The sequence below is a fragment of the Schistocerca americana genome, chromosome 1, assembly GCF_021461395.2.
Source record: "Schistocerca americana isolate TAMUIC-IGC-003095 chromosome 1, iqSchAmer2.1, whole genome shotgun sequence".
NCBI lineage: Eukaryota > Metazoa > Arthropoda > Insecta > Orthoptera > Acrididae > Schistocerca > Schistocerca americana.
The window spans coordinates 1,002,118,034-1,002,138,301 of NC_060119.1; the positions used below are offsets into that span (position 1 = coordinate 1,002,118,034).

Sequence of the window (20,268 nt, forward strand, 5' to 3'; positions counted from 1 at the left end):
CTTCAATGCAGCACATTGCAACACCCACACAGTCACTGTGGTAGGTAGTTGCTTAGATGGAAAGCAGCAACTATGAAGGATTATGAGTCACAGCCAAGATACCAGTGAAATCATAGTTTTTGTACAGCGATAGTGAGGAGATCATCAGTTGTAATTCTCAGATGTTTTAAGCTTTTTTAAAAATAATTAAATGTGGACTGCTGTCTAGGAGGATGTGAGTGAAAACAGAAAAATATATGGCATTTGTTACCCAGTAGAAGATGGACAGGAACTATTCAGCAGTTTCATTGGAGAATATTTCTTCTTTCAAGCTCAGTAGCACACAAGATATGTTTCATTTCAAAAAATAAAAACCAATTTACAATATAGATGGACAAAAATCATTTAGGATTTAATTGTAACCTTTTATTAGAAGTAATTTATGCTACATGAGAGAAGTTTGCATTTTCAATACCATTAAAGAAAAAGAAACACATAAATATGACAAGAAATATAACAGCAGCAGTTAGAGAACATCTTAAATCGACAGTAACACAGACAACATTGTTAACATTCTAGGGAGTTTTTGTGCAACCAGTATATAAGCAATGGGCAAAAATCAATATTTAATCCTCATTTAACCATCTAGACTGTTGTGATATAAATCATCCTAGTTGCGTGCATAATGACATGTTCAGCGGTCACATTTAATTTGACTTTGTAGAAACTGGAGTGATTTTATTTCAGTTGACAGTGATTTTTAGGCCAAACATTTAGGTACTGCAGATGAAAATATGATTTTTCAAAAAACATCTTGGCACACAACCTAGGTTATATGTATGCAGGAGTCTCATGTGTCTTAATGCTCCTGGGAAACCTTATACAAACATACTCTCCATAGTGAAGCATTTGAAACTGAAACTTGTGGTTTTTAATAATGGTAACGGTGACTGAGTAGAGGTACATTCAAAACAATTTCATTGTGGTGATGTACATATGTGGAAACACATGTGAAGTTATCAGGAAGAACGTCAATGTATTGATTGTTGTTTACAGGTGACACCCGGCTCATCTACACCCTGCAGAAGAAAGTGATAATTTTTATTTGGCCCTGTTGTGAAATGAACTGTTAAAGTTGGCGTCAACATCGGCTTTTCCACGTCAGCTATTATTCCATCCAATAGCTGTCGTAAGTCCAGGTCAGTCAAAATGAAGTATGGGGTCATATGTATGTTTTGTTAAAGTAGTTGGCACTGCAGGGTAATTGTATATATGAAGCAGTATGTACTTGCTGTGAATTGTACCATAACTTTCAAACTTGATTTGTGTAATGTATTCTACCACTTTTTTGTAAGCTTATAATGTACTAGATTATTTGGTTGTAAGAATCACTTACTGCAAGCTTCAGATATTCATTTATGTTTTAATCTGTGACTAGAAACTTTTGCTGTTTCAGAAAAGTTAGACTTAGTGCAGCTTTTTGTGGCATTTCAGTAGAAACATTATTTTAAAATTTCAGATTTTTCAAAAATGTAAACAAAACAGATGTTTTTGATGAAGTCATGGAATAAAGTCATTTTGTTTCCATACATTCAGTATTTTAGTTACAAGGAAGTCAGCAATTTGACATTAAAAATGAAGTAGCCAAACCAAAAAGTCTTTTAATACACGTGGTTTCTGGTTCTATCACAATGGCATCAGTGTTAATACTGGATCCATTTTAAAGATATGTCTGTGAATCATCGCTCTATACTTTAGTCTTTGCTGTATTGTTTTCTGCTATCTTATATTGTCCTTCTGTATTAAAATCTTCATGACTTCCATGGTGATGTTAATTTACATCTCGCCTGGAGGTGCAAGGTATAAATTCACTTTGATGATTTGTTGTTGGCACATTAATAGTACAACATAACTCAAATGAGCTGATTCTTGCAGCTGTCAGTCATTATTTACTCAAGGCCTGTCATCAAGTTGCAGAATTATTAGTGCATAAAATTTGGAATTTTCTTCTAATTTTAGTGCATCTGCTTGAATATAATTGACTTCAGCTTGCTTCTGTTAAACAACTTTTTGTGTACTATTTGCAAGAAATCTTTTATGAGTCATTTTAGTTTGGTGTTGAAGGTACTGTTACAACAATTTTATCATGTATTTCAGATCCCTTAGAATACTTATTCAAGCAAAGGTGATCAGCTGGTATGAGTTACGTGAGCGCAATAGCCATATAATCAACACATTCAGTCAGTTAACCAATAATGTGTAGGTCAGCATTTTAGGAGCTGATCACTCTTTAACATTATTGTTCAGCAGCTCTCTAGCAAATCTGAAGCTGACTCTCCCTCTGTGAACAACATATTTTTGAAACACTTTATTTTCATTTTCATATTTTGCCACATACTAACACCTAAGAAAGTAAACAACACATAACGCACTAGTAACGTTGTTGAAGGGTGTGAGACAAATACTGCAATAAGAGGGAAATTTCAACCCTTCAAATGCAAATCCCATTTATGAATTGTATAAGAAAGGTTCTAAAAGTCACAAAGGAAATAATTTAAAACATTATAAATTTAAAATACATCTAAGCTTGAATATTTTTCTAGTCTCCTATGCAAAGAGTTTACCATTCTGGTTGAAGAATTTATGATTTATGAACTACATTAACAGCTCATTTTCCAGTTTATTTGTCAAATGGTAATACTTTTCTTGTCAGATGTTTTTCAGTGTCCCATCATTTGGAGAAGTGTTGATAGTTAGTTTGTAGCAGATGCTTTCAGTAATTGTGCTGCAGTACGTGGCATATATTTTACGCCCTTTTCCCTTGTAGGTTATGATTTGATGTTTACAGATACCTTGTTCTGTGTTTTACATTCAGATAATAAATTCTAGCTTTTGATTTACTGTGATCAGACAATGTACTGCAGAAATTCAAAAGCTGTGTAGTTGCAATAAAACAAACAGCGGTTATAAAGCTATGTGGTTAGAACCATCTGAAAATTAGTGAAAAACAAGGAAACACTATTGATATTGTACTTGCTGGACTGTTTAATGTGTTTTATTTTTGAAACTGTGTTCATAAATTGGGTGGCTGTGAAGATGTCTTTGGTATGGAGTAAAGGTCCACAATTATATGGTATCCAACAATGATGAGCATTAAATAGATTTGAAAGCAGTTGTTAATATTCATAATCTCATAATTATAAACCTACAGGTGCCATTAGAGTATCTGTTCCACCAGGTAAACTAGAAGGAGAGGCAAAAATGCATTTCTGTACCCTGTAGAGAAGTTGTGTGGGGAAGAAGTCTCCCACCTACAGATACCTCCCACATGCTTAGAGCTGTTCTAGAGAGTTTTGAAAAATTTAGATTTAAATAAAAAGTAAGTATAAACTGCTAGACCACACAGAAATAAATTATAATTGTGACTGCAGCGTGTTACTGAGAAAAAATTCATTGAGTTTTAGTGGTCCCACAGATTCCATTAAGTGCTGATTTTCTCAGAGATGTCGTCATCTTAACACTACTTACATAAAGAGAAGTATACAGTTTAAACAAAGGAAAATTTAGGATGGAATAACAAAAATATAAAAAGGCTAGATTGCTACTCATCACATAGAGAAGGCATTGAGTGGCAGACAAGTGCAATGAATAAAGACTGCTAGACATTATTTAATTATGGGACTAAGACCTTCATCAGAAATATACAAAATGCACATTTCACACATGTGTAAAACACACACACACACACACACACACACACACACACACACACACACACACACATATACTCACACGGCCACTTTCATTTCCAGGCACAGAGATCCAACTGCAACTGTGCCTGAGGGAGCAGCAATCTTGGGTGGGGTAGGTAGTGGGGGTTCAGAAGAGGTGTGGACCAGAAAGGGAGAGGGATAGCTGGGAAGGGCTGGGAGACGATGCTACCATTGCTTGTGGGAGCACCAGGGACGGGGTAGAGCAGGTAATGGACTGAAAGGTGCAGCATCTGGAGGCTGTGCTTGGGGCAGGGGAGAAAGCAGAAGGAGAAAGGACTGTGCAGGTTTGCTGCTGGCATGGTGGAATGAGTGTGTAGGGCTGAAGGGGCAGAAGCAGGTGGAGGCTGGGGACTAATGAAGGTTGAGGACAGGGAGGATACGGGACTGAAGGATATGCTGCAGGGAGAGTACCTACCTTCACAATTGACTGCAGCCATGTGTGTGTGCATGGGGAGGGAGTGGGGAGGCGTGTGCGTGCATGTGTGTGTGTGTGTGTGTGTGTGTGTGTGTGTGAGAGAGAGAGAGAGAGAGAGAGAGAGAGAGAGAGAGAGAGAGAGAGAGCAGGGGGTGGTTCTGAACACACTTCTTGGATACGGAATCAATAATTATTGTGTGAAAAGTATTATGTATAAATGCAGTGGCATGTTAAAATTATTGAATTGTCACTTGACAGAAATATTTGATTCGACAAGCTAATAAGAAATAAATTGATAATTAAAGGTTTTTAGTTCATGGTTGTGTGTGGCTTCATTACTGGCACATCAGAACTTCACTATTGGCTTTCTGAGTACCAATGCAAGACACAGTTGTTAAAATATCTCCCACATGTGTTCACAAAAGATGGGTTACTAAACCAATACCAAACACAATTTCATGACATATCCATGCTGCCTTTTGTATCTGCTCCTCTATTTTCAAAGCAGTTTTAACATTTCACCATGTAGGCGTGTAATATTATTTCCTCTTAAATGGGGAAAACAGATCTTCAACTCACCTTCCCCATGCAACATTTAAGAACAATAGTTTTGATACAATTTATTTTAGAAAAAAAAAAAATAATACTTACTTCCATGGATCTGTTCGATATGAGTTGGCCCATATGTCTAATTCTCACTTTTGTTAAAAAAAAGTTCATTTTTCATAAGATATCAGACAAAGTTTATATTAATTTCCAGTTGAGTATATGCTGCTAATAAAAAATATGAGGAGTTCTTGGGCAAATTGCTGCCAGAATATTTTACTGACATACTTAATATTTCAACAAGAGAAAGAACTGTCAACACACGTACACTGATAGACTGCCAGTGGGAGGCTGATGAGCTCTCACTTTATAGCTGTGATCTTCCTCCACCATTTCCGTTGTTAGCTGCAGAGGCAGAAAATGCATTATGCTAGAAGTTAACAACCTGGCGGCACACTCAGTTTGCAATCATTATGCCCAGCATGCCATTGCTACGTCCTTATTGTTTGACATCTGTGTTTTGATTGTTCAGTTTTTGTCTTGCTCTCAGCCGCTGTTGAATCAAACAGGAAACGGGAATCCTGGCCCTTCAGTTACTTAACAGACAGCAGAACTAAAGACGAGAATTCAACAAACTGCAAACTTGAACAGTAAGATTCAGTTAGAAATGGTAGGGTGCTAGATAGTGAACTGAGTGTAAAAGGAGTAAGAGTTTCAGCGTAGTCTGTGTGTGTGTGTGTGTGTGTGTGTGTGTGTGTGTGTGTGTGTGTGTGTGTGTAGGGGGGAGGGAGGGGGGTAAATCATCTAGGGAAAGGTCTGCTGCATTTAAAAGTGTAAAATGTGTTGCAGTTTTTTTATGTCAAATGTACTGTATAAAAATACATACAACATAAAATAACTTTGCAGCATTTGAAAAAAAAATTTTTTTTGGAGCTTCAGTATCTCAGGACAAACCAACATTTACAATTATTGTTAAAAAAGAAATGTACCCATCTAGTAAAACTGCAACATCATAATTAGTTTGTACAGTTTTTCTTCAACTTTAAAGGTATTGTCTCAACTATAAAAGTCTCGCATATCTCTGAACTTTTATTCATTGGTCTTTTTCGGAAATAATTTTGTGCCCTTCTCACATACTTTTTGTTACTGTAGGTTCTAGTCATTCTCGCTGATGAAATAGTGTCTGAGAAAGTTGCAGGCAGAGTATAGCAGTTGTCACACAACAAATATGCTGACAGCTGTATTCACGTCTCATAGCAATTGTGCAGCAGGCAAGTAGCTGGATAAGTGTTAACTGTGTGTGTTTGTTCTTAACGAATGCAAATGCTTGGATCAGGAGAGTTTCAGGACACTCATTATCAGATTTTTCATTTTATTGCAAAATTTTAGTTTCTGCAATAAAGAACTGCTGATACACAGAGCTTGGCTCTGCATTTAAACAGTTGTCCTGTGTTTCAGAATAGTAATACAAAATGATATTTATGAACATAAGTTTTATTATCTGCACTAGTCCTCTGCACTTCAATCCCTTTCTGCATGTACATTTTATTATCTTCTTTTTCTCTGTTTGTGTGTGCGTTTGTATGTTAAACCAATGAAAATTCAAGGTGGGTACATGATTTGACTCACTGGCATTGAAAAATCACTTATTTTAGTGTACAGAGCACACCGAGATGAATATAGTATAAGTAGAATGCTTTAAATCTATTGATGAATAACTCTGACTGAACGGGCAATAAAATTCTTTTTCTATGTGACTTCAGATATTTTCAAAATTCAGGCTTGTCACTTTAAATTTACATATCAATGAAAAATACAAAGCAGGATGAAAATTATACAACATTATAGGTTTTGATTACTGCGCATTGTGCTTGAATACTCATGAAACATTTTTTATGGTTGAGAACGGGAGTTGAAATATCGTGTAGAGAATGACTGTGAAGTAAGAAGAAATGTGTTTGTGAAATTGTGCAACCCACCGAGTACCTTTATTTTTAATGAGACTTAAAAGAATACACATACACATACACAAACACAAATAATCATCTCTTAGGACAAGTGGGTACACTCCATCCATATGTGGAATGGGAAAGCAAAGGACATTTATTTTTTCAAAACAGTAATCAAAAATAAAATAATATTTTTATTAAAATTAAATAAAAGTTCTAATTATTCCCATAAAATGAGACAGCAGCATAACAGCAACAAATAAAAAAAGTTGTTAAATCTTAAGGTTTCTGAATCCAAATGTCTGCCTCTGAAGCAGAGAGGAAAGTGTGAATAAAGTGACAGGGCATTGTGGAGGGAGAAAAATTGGAAACTGTACTAACATCCTGCTTCCACTATGAGAACAAGCCTATTAAAGAAAGGCATTTAGTTCAAAACATCACTTGATTTGTGACTTCAGTCTTTTATGTTGGTAGATAGAGCCTCTTACTTTTCTTTCATGTGCATTCCACCTTTGAGTTTGATGAGCAAGGCCTGTACCTTATTATCTTTAATTATTATAACATCACACACTGTCTTTTTATTGGGACAGAATGATTTATTTGCTGTTATTTAGTTCTTCAATTAGGAGCTACCGTAAGACTAAAAGTATTGAGTTTCTCATATCCATTTTCGAGGAGAATAAGGTTAATGTAAGACATGACAGCAACATTTGATTGTATGGAAAATTATTAAGAGAATAATGTCTACTATAGTAAACAGCATAATGAAACAGTTTATTCAAAAATAATTATTCTTAATGCAATATCAAGATTGGCAGTAGTCGTAATGCAATATCAAGTTTGGCACTAGTCCATATAAAGCACATCATCTGATCATGCACAAGAGTTATCTCAAACAGTAAGATCTGTGGTGAAAGGTGACTAGTGGTAAGACAGATAAAGACTAAATGAAATTGAATAAAGGGAGCTACAAAAAGCATCATACATTTACACCTACATGACTATTCTGCAACTACAATAAAGCACCTAGCAGAGGTTTTATCGAACCACTTTCAAGCTGTTTCTGTACCTTTCTGCTTTTGAACATCTTGAACAGTGCCTTGGAAAAATGAACACTTAAATGTTTCCATGTGAGCTCTGATCTCTGTTGTTTTATGACAATGATCTTTTCTCCTTCTGTAGGTGGGTGCCAACAAAATATTTTCGCATTTGGAGGAGAAATGTGGTGATTGAAATTTCATGAAGAGATCTTTCCAGAATGAAAAACGCCTTTATTTTAATGATTGCCATCCCAACTCGTGTATCATATCCATGACACTCTCTCCCCTGTTTCACAATAATACAAAATGGGATGCCCTTCTGTGAACATTTTTGACGTCTTTCATTAATCCTATTTGATGCAGATCCCGTACTGCTTTCCAATACTCTAGAAGGGGATGGACAAGTATAGTGTAGGCAGTCTCGTTAGTAGACCTGTTGCATCTTGTAAGTGTTCTGCCAATAAAATGCATTTTTTGGTTCTCTTTTCGCGCAACATTATCTCAGTGATCATTCCAATTTTAAGTTATTCATAACTGTAAACCCTAAGTATTTAATTGAATTGATAGGCTGTAGGTCTGTGTGATTTATCATGTAAGCAAAATTCAGCAGATTTCTTTTAGTAATCATGTGGATGACTTCACACTTGTCATTATTTAGAGCCAATTTACCACTTTTCCCTCTGTACAGATGTCTTGTATAAATCATTTTGGAATTGGCTGGCTTTGATCTTCTTATGACTTGATGAGATGGTAAATGACAGTTCATCTGCAAAACAATCTAAGAGGGCTGCTCAGATTGTCTCCTAAATTGTTTATATAGATTAGTAACAGCAGAGGGCCTATATCACTTCCTTGAGGAATGCCAGATATCAATCATCCTTTACTCAATGACTTTCCATCAGTAACTACAAACTGCGACCTTTCTGACAGGTAATTATGACTCCAGTTGCACAACTGAGACAGTACTCCATAGATGTGCAGTCTGATTAGAAATTGCTTGTGAGGAACAGTGCCAAAAGCCATCTAGAAATCTAGAAATGTGAAATCATTTTTAGACCATATGTCAATAGCATTCATTACTTCTTGCGAATAAAGAGCTAGTTGTGTTTCACAAGAACCATATTTTCTGACGATGCTGACTATTTGTCAATATATCATTTTCTTCAAGGTAATTCATAATGTTTGAACAATATATGTTCCAAAATGCTACTGCAAATTGATGTCTGCGATAAGGGTCTGTTATTCAACAGATTACTGCTGTTAGCTTTCTTGGGATTGATGTGGCTTGTGCACCTTCCCAGTTTTTAGATATAGATCTTTCATCAGTGTGAAGTTTGGAGTTATTGTATCAGCATACTCTGAAAGAAACCTAATTGGTATACAATCTTGACTGGAGGACTTGCCTTTATTGACTGATATAAACTGCTTTGGTACACTGGGGATATCAACTTCCAAGTTATTCGTGTTATTGTGTTTGATTTCAATTCTGGATCATTTACTATGTCTTCTGTGGTGTAGGAATTTTGAAAAACTGTGTTTGTTCCCAGTATTTGCTGTTCAGTAATAAGAAGAGATGTGTTGAAAGAGCAGATTAAACAGAACATGAAACCAAAACTTTGGAATTTGTAAGCACTGCTCTTATCTGGTCTGGGACATGTTTATAATGTGTCAGAATGTTTCAAAATTGCATACACTTTGCTGTGGAATGAAAGATTCATTCTGGAAGCAATCAGGAGACCATCGTGTAGGCATTCTTCTGCAACATCCATGAGTCAAACAACAGAAACTCCAGGTAGGAATATCAACAATGTAGGAAAAGACGGATTGCTACTTGCCATAAAGAAGACACGTCAAATTATTGCAGACAGGCACAATTAAAAGATACATGTAGCTTTCAGTCTCTCTCTCTCTCTCTCTCTCTCTCTCTCTCTCTCTCTCTCTCTCTCTCACACACACACACACACACACACACACACACACACACACACACACAAGCAAGCAAGCAAGCACACCACGTGCACACATGACTGCCATCTCCAGCATCTCAGGCCCGAAGGCTGTGGCCAAAAGCTACTTGTGAGTGTCTTTTAATTGTACCTGTCTGCAACTGGACATATCTTCTTTGTGGTAAGTAGCAATCTATCCTTTACTACACTGTTGATATTTCTTCCATGAGTGCTAGATGAGATAAATATGCAGGAAAGCTCCTGTGAAGTTTGAAAAATGGGTGACAAGTACTGGTAGAATTGTAACTCTGAGGATAAGTCATGCATATTGCCTGAATAACACAACCATCAAAAGCATTTCATGCGATTTTCAAGATTTAGTGTTTGTGTCCCGGTCCAGCTCACAGTTTTAATCTGACAGGAAGTTTTGAAACTGTGCTCTGTTCACTACAGAGTGAAAGATTCATTCAGGAAATGGTATGTTTATAAACTGGGTCAGAAAATCTGAGAGAAACAGAATAACAATAGAATGACTTATATATAGAATGGAGTAAAGCTTAAAAGTGAATTCCATTGTAGAGCTATAATCTGTGGCATAAGAACATAAGAGATGAAGAAGTAGCACTTGTATATTGAGCACATTCAGTATGTTTTTGTAATGTGGAACTGTATGTTTTTCTGACTTTGATTATGTCCCTTCTGAGTTTACTGTTTTTCTACATATTCTGAAATTAAATGAGACTTCATTTCACTGCAAGACCTATCATGCAGCTCAAAAAACATGAAGTCATTGTTTCTTTCTGGCCACTTTTACTCATTACAAGTCACCATAATCATTTACATCATCAGCCTCATCATCATCATCAGCAGCAGCAGCAGCAGCAGCAGCCATTTGACATTCGCTACAAGGTGAAGGCCTCTTGTAAACTTTTCCATGGGTTTCCTGTATTTTCTAATATCATCAGTCCATTGTCAATTAAATTTTGGTCGGGCCTGTGGTCTAGTGATGCAGCACATGCATGGAAGCAGAGAGATCACTGGGCCAAATCCCTGTCAGCCCACAGAAATTTTCAGCCTGCTAGTCTTCACCTCTCAACAATATGGGGAGTTGCCAGGAGTGACACATGGATCAGATTCCACAGTAACATGTGGGTCTCCTTTCCCTGCTTGGATAAATAGGGTAGATTAGGGACCCTCAAGTCACTGAAATGGTGTCCAACCAAATGATTTGCTTCTGTCATAGAACCACATGAAATTATTGTTATTAGATCATAATCTTAGTCTTAGACTTCTCTTATTTCTTGGAAACCAGTAGCAAACTTCCTTATTACAATTCATACACCTGGTTACAAGTTCCTGTCATGTCCCATATCATTTACATTATAGCCAAAATTATGTCTCCCATTCCGAACTTTTTCCTGATTTATTTGTTTACTTCCCTGTTGATGATAACTGTAGTGAATATCTTGGAGTTTATGAAGAGAAGGCTGGCAGGTCTACAGTTTTTTTTTATGTCCTGTCTGTGTCCTTTCTTACAGAGTAGAGTAATTGAAACATTATTCCTATGTCCAGTCAGCTTGTACGGGTGTCCTGCTCTGTACTAATGGCAAGACACAACTCTGTGGGAGACACAGGGGTGAAGGCCCTCAGCATTTAAACAGTACCTTCCAATGATTGATGGTGGAGGGGGGAGGGGAGTGCGAGCGAGGGGGAGGGAGGGGGGGGGGAGCTGTTTTAGATATAGAAGGCATGTGTGAATAAGGTCTACCAGAATAAACAGCTGCAGTTTGACCAAGGCAAAGGAAAATGCAGTTAATGGCTGTATCAGAAGAAAAGGAAGTTTGCCGATTGCTGAGATGCGGAAGAACTTCTGTGGCTCACAGGCATAATTCTAATAATGGACATGTGTCTCTGCCAGCAGGCATGAAGGTAATACTTTTGTAAAGAACTACCTCATATGGTGTCAAGTTTTGGAAATCGACCATCACTGCAGGTGGCAAGTGCAGATTTTGATTTCTGTACCAGCATGCAAGAAGCAATCAGAGCCATGTAGTAGCCAGATCAATTATGAATTACAAACAGACATGGCAATGATTGCCACCAGATGGAGTGCATCATGAAGTGTCATTATTTTAAAACTATCAACCTACAGACTGTACTATAGACAAGAAAACTGAAATGAACTCTGTATTTAATGGAAAAGCAGAATATCTTAACAATGATGTCATGACAGAAATATTTGACAGAAAACTACAGAATCTACAGAAGAAAACCTGGACCATAAGCCAGAAGAAATTTGCAGCAACTTTTCACAGTGTTCTGTACCAATAAGCAAGGAACTGACCCTGGAATTAACTTTAGTTCTCCTTCTGAAAAGCTGTCCATTCTACTCAGACACTGAAATGTGCAAACAAAAGATGTACATTATTCAACATAAATGATTCCTTAAAGATAGACAACTAAAGAAATCTCAAGAAGGTGGAAGCATTGTGTGTCGGGGATCATTTAGAGTCAACTGTAGAAACTCGACGCAACATAGTAAAACTGCTAATGGTGGTTTCAACATATGAATTAGAAGAGAATGACAGTTTTGAAAAATAGTTAGCTTCTTCACACTCATCACAGAACAAAAACAAATAGTAAAAGACTCCCATAACTGTGTGGAGCCTTTGACCTTAAACTTGTGTTCACTTTCTTCAAGGAACTTTCCACGAAAAAGAAAATATGGAATATGGTGATGGGCACCCAAGGCCCCAATGAATGTCAGCTGGACCACACTGCCTTCTCAGCATGAAACTTCAGAGAAAGTGTGACCATAGTAGTTCAGAAAATACTTATGTAGGCTAGGATACTTCTTGACACACAAAAAATTCAGGTCTATTCCATTAAATAAAACAAACAAAAAAAGGCTGCATCTGACAAGGATATTAAAGTTAAACCCTGATAAAGCTGCAAGAAAAAAGAAAGGAATTTCAAAGGCCATTATAAAAAAGAAAAATGGAAATCTGGAAGTATAATCTGGAAAAATTGCCTACTACAGTCAAGGAAATTGCATCATTACAGTAAACACTCATATACTGGTTGTGAATGAGCTAATTGACAATAGAGCAGAAACCCGTAAACCTTTGTATGTGGTGTATTAAAGTAATGTTTGCAAAAAGGGGAAGAAAAATTTAGGACAAAAAGACAGTTAAGATCTTATGGCAAGCCAAAAGAAATTGCATCTCCAAGAATTTCAAGGAATTGAGAACAACCTCCATGCCTGAATTTTCAAAGAGAGGAGGAGCAAAAGCTGGCAGTGAACAAAGAAGAAAATTGTGAGACCTTCACCAGTTACTTCAAGAAATTTTTAATTTCTAAAGAAGCTGATGAATGACCAAGAATAAGACCAGAACTAGATTCAGTCCCACTAGATGAAAGGTAACTGTATTAAATAGTTGCAGCACCAAAGAATAATAAAGCCTTAGGGAAAGCTGTTACAGCAGAGTTGGTGAAAAGTGGTGGTTCAATCACAATTGCAGCTTAAAAGCAAGGAACGGAAAAGACCTGTGAATGTGAAGTGATTTATGGTCACCAGACAACTGCTCTGATTTATCCTATATCGAAGTAAGATGATAGATCGGAGCCCATTTACTATCACAACATTTCAATCATTGTCATAACAAATAAAGTAATGTCCAAAACACTCAGATGAAACTACTAGAGCAAATAGATTATCTGTTTGGGGAGGATCAAATAGGCTTCAAAACAGGAAGAACATTTGTGAAGCAGATCTAAAACATGAAGAGAATACTGGATAATTATTTCTGCAAAAAACTGTTGGTAATTTTTATGGCCATAAAAATGTTTACAATTCAAAAACAGTTTAAATGAAAGTTCTGTTTGGCATACTGATAGGATTCAGAGTGGACGCCAAAACAATGTAAATTACCCAGCAGATAGTAACAGTGGCCCATTCACAAATAAAATTTATAATGAAGCTCTTAAAGAACCTTGTTATTGGAACCAGGGTCAATCAGGGAGATAAGCTGCCTCTGGATCTCATCAGCTATGTTTTAAAGATCATCAATCAGTGCGAAAAAGAACTATACAGGAAGGAGCTGCTCAGTCAAGTATGCATTGTGAGATCCAAGGGCAGCATGTAGTTCAGCTGCTTTGCATTTGCTAACAATCTTGCAACCTAGCAACTGAAATTAGGGAAAGAGATACCAACACCACCAGGCAAGAGAAGATGCCCACTGATTCTTTTGCACAATACATCCTTTACACACAGGAAGAACCATCTCAGGGTTAGCTAAAACATGGAAATATAGTGAAGAAACTGGTGAATGCCAGAAGTGTCGTGACTAAGAAAAACAGAAATTTGAGAGAAATATCCTCTGCAAGATGATTGGTTCAAAAGACTGAACGGTATATCTGGTATATGGTGTCACAGAGGTCAAATGCCCACCAGAGGAGATGGACTTTGATAGCCAATAGAGGCCACTGTGGCCATGCTGTGCTCACATGGCAAGCATGCCACCATCTCGCCATGTGGATGCACTGGCCAATACTGTTCCTCATGGCTGGTATTTAGGCAGCCAGACAGTGCACAACCAGTCAGTTCAGTGCTTACACTTGATTCCTATGGATCGATCTTCGCTGTACTAGAATTGCTGGATACCTACCTCACATGTCACCTGGTTACTCTCTCTGGTTGTGTCTTGGATTTGTCTCTCCACTGCTCTGATTTTATTTTCATAATTGTGGTGACTTCTTTGCATAATGCGTTATTGTTATAAAGTTGTTTATCCTTGTTCTTGTTTGTTATCTTATCCGTAGTCTGTCTGTTGCATTTCATTCTCCATACCATTACACTGATTTACGCTTCCACAGGCGACTCTCCCGCCTGACGCTCCCTCCGTTTCTGCATTCAGCCAGTATCAGGCTACTGTGGATATGGCAGTGTAGATTATGTAGCAGGGAAGAACTGTACCAAGAAAATGAAAGATTAATTCAGTCAATCATAAACAGAAGTCTAAAAGTTTATGGACAACTGTTTTGGTTGTTTGAGGAGAGACTGACAAATAGATTTTTAAGATACTTGTTATCACACCTAAAGTTTCCAACAAATTGTTCTGGGAGGTGAGAAAGTACGTATAAATAAAAATAACAAAATAGTTCCAGTTTTAGGTACTGCAAGTATCTACCTCTGGAGAGAATTAGTTCCATTCGTTTAGCATTTCCTTGTGCTTTAATATTTTCTGTAGCTGCTATCCCTTCCATGCACTTCTCTGCTTTTCATATGTTTTAAAAACACATTCTTCATTACTTCCAGAATGTCATCTTCATTACTAACTATCTATGTTTTCAGTTCGTCTCTTTATGCATCCATCCATTTAAAGGGTGCTTTGAATGTTTGTGTATTTTCTTCTCTTGTTAGTTACTGTGCCATCTCAACTGATGTAATGTGACATTTACTGACATAAGTTTCCATTTTGTTTTCTTCATTGTCTTATTTTTTCCAGGTGTTACTCTTATCAGATTTTCAGTTTATCTTTACACATTCTCTTGAAGACATTTCCACACTGTTGTATTTAATTCAGCTTATTATTTCGTGTCACTGTTACCATTTGCTTGAAATTCTTGCCTTCTCTTTAATATTTGTCTTATTCCATTGGACACCTTTTTTTCTTTCACATTCTTGTATCTGCAGTATGTTTACATTTGATATACTTATTGTTAAAGAGTTGCCATTTTATTTATCTGTATATTATTTATACTTTGTTCCTCACTCAGCTGAGCTGTTCTTAACCACCCCAGCTGTTTCTTGTCCATTCTTTGCAATTTTCACCTTACATCCTCCTTCCCACTCAGTTTTTCTCTTCTCAGTTAGCCTTCATTGCTTATGCTTTGCAAGTATTTTATTTTCCCTTGTGTTCATTTATCTTACCTACATATCAAGTATCATTGCTCATGTACTCCTTTAAGACAGTTTTCCTCTAATTTTTGTGCACACCTGTTCTCTGTCTCTCCATACAGCTCATTCTATATATTAACTGTCCCACATTCCCCCTATCACAATTTCTCTTTTCAAATATGTGTAGGAATTCATTCTATCCAAGAAATGGCTGCCCTTCTTAAGGTAAAAAATAGTTTATCATCAGAATGCATCCCTCATTGTTTTAGCCAATGTAATTGTGAAGAAAGTGCAGACATATTGACCCTCCAGGCATTGCAGAGTGAACACATGACTCTATCAGTAGCATCCAGGACACCATAGTGAGCATGGCTTTCTCATGCTTACATTATTTTATATATCAAAAAACAAAGATGATGTGACTTACCAAACGCATGTGGATGGATATGTGTGTGTGTGCGAGTGTATACCCGTCCTTTTTTTCCCCCTAAGGTAAGTCTTTCCGCTCCCAGGATTGGAATGACTCCTTACCCTCTCCCTTAAAACCCACATCCTTTCGTCTTTCCCTCTCCTTCCCTCTTTCCTGATGAGGCAACAGTTTGTTGCGAAAGCTTGAATTTTGTGTGTATGTTTGCGTTTGTTTGTGTGTCTTTCGACCTGCCAGCGCTTACGTTTGGTAAGTCACATCATCTTTGTTTTTTGATATATTTTTCCCACGTGGAATGTTTCCCTCTATTATATTAATTACATTATTTTATCATTGACATAAATGGAGACTTTCCATGACCAGTATGAGGTGGTTCAATAAGTGCCCATGTTTGAAGACACAAATTGGTGTTACCATCCTTTGGGATGATTTGTTATTATTATTATTATTATTATTATTAACTGAGAAATCATGAGACTTCTATGTTCCTATCTTCATCTATGTCATTGACTACAGGAACTTCATTGACTTTGACTGTGTTGTCTGGGAAAATTTGTGGCAGATCCTTGCAGAGTTTGGTGTCCCACCACATTTGACAGCACTTATCAGAAGTCTATACAAAATCACGTCACAGCTTTGAAGACAAATGCTGACACATCTGATTCCTTCAGTGTATCAAAAAGTGTCAATCTATGCAGAACATGTAATTAGGAATGCTTTTAATGGTTGGACTAAAGGCATCTCAATTGGTGATAGAAATGTTAACAGCCTTCAATTAGCTGATGACAGCATGCTTTTAGCCAGCAATGAGGATGAACTTTCTGAGCTGTTAACAAAAGTAAAGGACATTAGTCTATCACAAGGATTGGAACTCAATCTCAGCAAGTCCAAACTCATGATAATTGATTGATAAGTGCAGGTTTAACTCACAGGTCTATTAAAGTCATCCATTCTTTCATTTATCTTGGGTGAACCATCCGTGACAGGAGAAGCTGTCAAGAGGAGATAAGAAGATGGATCACACTAGGGTGAGCGGTTGTGAAGAAACTTGCCAAGATCTGGCAAAGCAAAGTAATAATGAACACCAAAAAGGCCCAACATGTTGAAACTCTCATGTTTTCCATGTTCTTTTATAGTTGGAAGACATAGACCCTTAAAGCCAGAAGCAAACAGTGCATCAAAGCATTTGAGCTTTGGTGCTGTCGCAGGATTCTGTACATAAAATGGCCTGAAAGAATGACAAATGTGTCCATTATTGAGCAACTCAGTATCTCTACCTGCTATTCTTCTGATGTCAGTAAAAAAATTCTCAAGTTCTTTGCATCTTCAGCAGACTCTAAGAGAAGCTGGTAACTGTCCAGGATGGAGACACATGGTTCATGGGGTCATGATGCTCAGCAGTGAGCACAACAACTTGTGATGATGATGAACAGTATTTCATTTAATCTTTCAGTGTACCTAGTTTCAGTCTTTTTGTGTAACACTGTAGTGTCTCAGGCCAGAGATTTGAGATCTTTCTTGCTAAATTGTTCCACTCCCTTTTCCTTTTACCTAGCATACAAAATCTTCCACAGACTTTTTGCAGTGTAGCATATTTATTTTATGGAAATGGTCTAACCTGTAGCTCCTCCTCCAGTCTTCCACATTCAATGTTAAATGAAGCTAAAATAAAAAGGACACTGATCCATAGTTAGTTTGAATTTGCTAGTCTTTTGGGTAAATGTGTTATAAGATAAAAATAAAATTTGATGCTCTTTGTTGTGGTTCTTCACCGTCAGTGAGAACAGATAGATATTGGCTCAGTTAATTTAAATTGCCCCAAACATGTGTTTTTAATTAGGATTTTCCAGAACGTCCAGCAGATGTTACTACCAAAGAAATCATTGAAAATGTTAACACCTTGACTCTTGCTTATTGTTAACAAATTTGCATGAAGTAGCAAAGACCGTAAGAAGTGTGTTGACAGGAAAAGCAAGTAATATTTTACAAGGTGCTGCGACTGCTGAAGTGCACAATAAGTACAGTGGGGTGCGTCTGTCATATTCATAGGTGTGTTTGGAGCAGTTTAAGTGAAATTCCAAAGGGCTTTGTGGTCTAGTTGTCATTACCAGTGTGAGATTTGGACGTATAATTGAAACCCAAAAACTAAGCAATGGTCGAAGAAATGGGTTGCTTCCAGTAAATATGCTCTTGTAGAAGGTTAAGACAATACCATCGTAAAGAAAAGTTGTGGTGACAATTTTAAGGGATATAAAGGGTGTCGCACTCATAGACATCCTAGAAAAAGGAAAAGTGATAGCTGGGGAATCAAAAATTAAAATATTGTGTCAGTCTAACAAGAAACAGAAGGGAACACACTTCCACTTAGCAAAGAAAAAAAAGAGTTGTTTGATTAGGATAGTGTGTCAACAGGTTCATCTGGCATCGTCACCACAAAACTGCATTAACATTATTATAAATTGCTTGTGCATCTCACCTCCCAATATACACATGACCTTGCTTCTACAGTTTCCACTAGCCACAAGACATATAGAAGTAAAATATATTGTACTCAGATGTGTAGGACATTGTCAAGACAGAGAAATATTTTAGAGAACCTCCAGTTTTTATTTTTTGGAGGGCATAATAAAATTGACAAGAGACGGGGGAAAGAATTTATATTCCTAAAAGGAGGATATGGTGGTATACAACACACCTATCCAGGATCTCCGTCCATTTATTTCGCCGAGCTGTAGATGGATGGAGACCCTGGAGCGAATGGATATGACACATAACAGCAAAATAGCCTGGAATCTTATTAAAAAAACTTGACGGAGACCCAAATGGTCCCAAACAGTCTGCCACGGTAACACCTAATCAAGAGGCTCATCAATTGCTCCTGAATGGAAAGACTAATAGAAAACAACAGAAAGTAAAAGCTAATAGGACTTTAGAATCAGAAACTAATAGGTTTTTAACACCATTTAGAATGAAGAAATTCAGCAAGGGTCTCAGGCTACAACCATCTCACTCCCTTCCCAACCACTGCTTCCCTTTCATGTCCCTTTACTCTTACAACTGCCTTCTGGTTTCTGTACAAATTGTAAATAGCTTTTCGCTCCCTTCATTTGACACCTGCCGCCTTCAGGATTTGAAAGAAGGTATTCCAGTCAACATTTTCAAAAGCTTTCTCTAAGTCCACAAAAAGCTAGAAACGTAGGTTCGCGTGTTCCAACATTTCTACAGAATCCAAATTACTGATGTTCCCCGACGTCGGCTTCTACCTATTTTTCATTTTGTCTGTAAAGAATTTGTGTTAGTATTTTGCAGCCATGACTTACGAAACTGATAGTTTGGTAATTTTCACACCTGTCAACACCTGCTTTCTTTGGAATTGGAATCACTATATACTTCTTGAAGTCTGAGGGTATTTTGCCTGTCTCATACACCTTGCTCACCAGATGGTAGAGTTTTGTCATGGTTGGCTCTCCCAAGGCTTTCAGTAGTCGTAATGGAATGTTGTTTACTCCCAGGAACTTGTTTTGACTTAGATCTTTCAGTGCTCTGTCAAATTCCTCACGCAACATCATATTTCCCATTTCATTTTCATCTACATCCTCTTCCATCACAATATTGCCCTCAAGTACATCGCCTTTGCATAGACCCCCTATATACTCCTTCCACCTGTCAGCTTTCCCTTTTTTTCCTGAGAACTGGTTTTCCATCTGAGTTCTTAATATTCGTGTAGGTGGTTCTCTTTTCTTCAAAGGTCTCTTTAATTTTCCTGTGGGCAGTATCTATCTTACCCCTAGTGGTAGATGCCTCTACATCCTCACATTTGTCCTCTAGCCATCCCTAATTAGCCATTTTGCACTTGCTGTTGATCTCATTTTTGAGATGTTTGTATTCATTTTCACCTGCTTCATTTACTGCATTTTTGTATTTTCTCCTTTCATCAATTAAAATCAGTATTTCCTCTGTAATTCAAGGATTTCTACTAGCCCTCGTCTTTTTACCTATGTGATCCTCTGCTACCTTCATTATTTCATCTCTCAAAGCTACCCATTCTTCTTCTACTGTTAAAGTTTTAAACATAGCTGCGTAGTCAGCAGCCATTTACTGTATTTCTTTCCCCCATTTTTGTCAGTCAGTCCCTAACGCTCTCTCTGAACTCTCAACAACCTCTTGTTCTTTCAATTTATCCAGGTCCCTTCTCCTTACAATCCCACCTTATTGCAGTTTCTTCAGTAGCTCAGTTATCAAACTTAAATTCTTTCCCAAATAGAGAAAGGCAGGTAATTACTTGTGCCAGGGT

The 20,268-nt window shown here is 37.2% G+C and overlaps 1 protein-coding gene across 1 annotated transcript in view; it reads left to right on the plus strand.

The window, feature by feature from the left end:
• Positions 1-20,268, plus strand: part of LOC124548715 (sodium leak channel non-selective protein) — a 436,855-nt gene that overhangs the window by 12,348 nt on the left and 404,239 nt on the right. Inside the window, exon 2 of the mRNA XM_047125188.1 lies at positions 1,036-1,178. The gene's annotated coding sequence lies outside the window, so the exon portion shown is untranslated. The remainder of the gene's footprint in view (positions 1-1,035; positions 1,179-20,268) is intronic.